At 41.8% G+C, this 1,882-nt stretch overlaps 1 long non-coding RNA gene across 1 annotated transcript; it reads right to left on the bottom strand.

The window, feature by feature from the left end:
• Window positions 1–359: 359 nt before the first annotated feature.
• Window positions 360–1,526, bottom strand: LOC104960333 (uncharacterized). The gene is made up of 3 exons (XR_799979.1): window positions 1,318–1,526; window positions 667–783; window positions 360–453 (listed from the first exon to the last, which is right to left on the bottom strand). It is a non-coding gene; the product is annotated as an uncharacterized lncRNA (long non-coding RNA).
• Window positions 1,527–1,882: the final 356 nt, after the last annotated feature.

Raw genomic sequence — 1,882 nt, 5'->3', positions numbered from 1 at the left:
CAGGTAAGCCAGTCTGAGTTGTATTGTGCTATACGGGTTCATGCAGTTATGAGGGGGCCTCACTTCCTCATCTGAAGCACAAATGCGGCGCACTATTATACACAGATTGGGCAAGGGCGGCCCTGTAGGTAGATCACTTGTGCGTGTTCATTTTAAAAGTAGCTCCCAAGCTGAAAAAGTGTGGGCACCCCTGATCTAGAGAATTCGAACGGCACTTATCATGGCTGCCAGTGAGGGACTTCCGGGTCATTTCACTCCGTTAGGAAGGTTCCTAAGCTAAATGGAATAATCGACTTCAGCCCAGACCTCTGCAGAAAGGTCTAGTTCCAAGCTGTACCCAAAGAGCCCCTCAGCCTCACCTGACACCTCCTCTTTGTCCTCATTCTGCTCCAGGAAGCGAGAGTCCATCTTGAAGCGCTCGTCTTTCCCGAAGCGAGACTGCAGCTCCATCAGCTGGACACACACACACACACACACACACACACACACACACACACACACACACACACACACACACACACACACACACACACACACACACACACACACACACACACACACACACACACACACACACACTATTGATTTGCCATTGATGTCATTTGTATTAATATATAGGACTTGAATATAATGAAAACAGATATATGTGTGAACTCCTTTTTTCACCTTGTGTCCTGCTCGACCTTCAAACTCAGGCCTGATGTCAAACCTGCTGCCATCCTCCTCTTCATCAGCATCCTCCTCTTCCTCACTGCCGCCAAACAGATGAGTTCCCGACAGCTTCTGACACACCACGACACACAGTTCAAAAACAGATGATTAAGCAGTTGATTTCAGATGTGTTTCTTCAAAAGGTTGCCATTAGTGTTGTCGAGATGCTGGAATATTTACAATTACTTACACATTTAAAATATATAACAAATATCAATATTCAGTAAAAATGTGGAAAAATTAGAGCCTTAAGGACATGACATTTTAGGTTATTGTTACAGGGTACATTTAACAAGGCCATAACATGACAACAATTACCTTTCTATTATTGGCTAGTATCATAGAACAGCAAGGTGACCGTAGAAAACTTCAACAATCATTCTTATTTCTTACATTTTTGATTATTAGGGTTAAAACTGTTTCAGGCATTCAGAATTGATATTATTGGAACATCTAAATGATTGTCACTCGACACTATGACCCATAATATATATATTCTGAGTATTCCTGATTGAATGTTGTTTTTGATAATGAATAAATACAGAATGTTACATAAATTCATGGGCAGAATCTGAACATTAATAACATCAGTAACTTTTCTCTCACCTTTTCTTTTGTTGAGGGGTTCTTATGACCTGGTGCCTCGTTCTCTGATTGGCTGTCCTGGAACAGCGTCTTCTTTGGCGTTTTGATCTCTGAAGTTGTCTGCTGCTCATCATCACTGTCAGCCTCCTCATCATCATCAGAGCCGAAGACAATGTGTTTCCCTGCTCCTGCTGTGGGAGCATCCTAATGAAGGGAGATACTGTGTGTTAGACACGCTGCCATATTACAGACAATGCTCAGTTTAATACTGCTCTGATGGAGGCCACCAGGCTGAAGGTACAGTGGGGCAAAAAAGTATTTAGTCAGCCACCAATTGTGCAAGTTCTCCCACTTAAAAAGATGAGAGGCCTGTAATTTTCATCCTAGGTACACTTCAACTATGAAAGACAGAATGGGGTGAAAGAATCCAGGAAATCACATTGTAGGATTTTTAATGAATTAATTGGTAAATTCCTCTGTAAAATAAGTATTTGGTCACTTACAAACAAACAAGATTTCTGGCTCTCACAGACCTGTAACTTCTTCTTTAAGAGCCTCCTCTGTCCTCCACTTGTTAACTGTATTA

The sequence above is a fragment of the Notothenia coriiceps genome, unplaced genomic scaffold (assembly GCF_000735185.1).
Source record: "Notothenia coriiceps isolate Sejong01 unplaced genomic scaffold, NC01 NC01_scaffold00001357, whole genome shotgun sequence".
NCBI classification, from domain to species: Eukaryota; Metazoa; Chordata; class Actinopteri; order Perciformes; family Nototheniidae; genus Notothenia; species Notothenia coriiceps.
The sequence above is the reverse complement of the archived record's forward strand: the minus strand, read 5'-3'. Positions and strand labels throughout refer to the sequence as shown.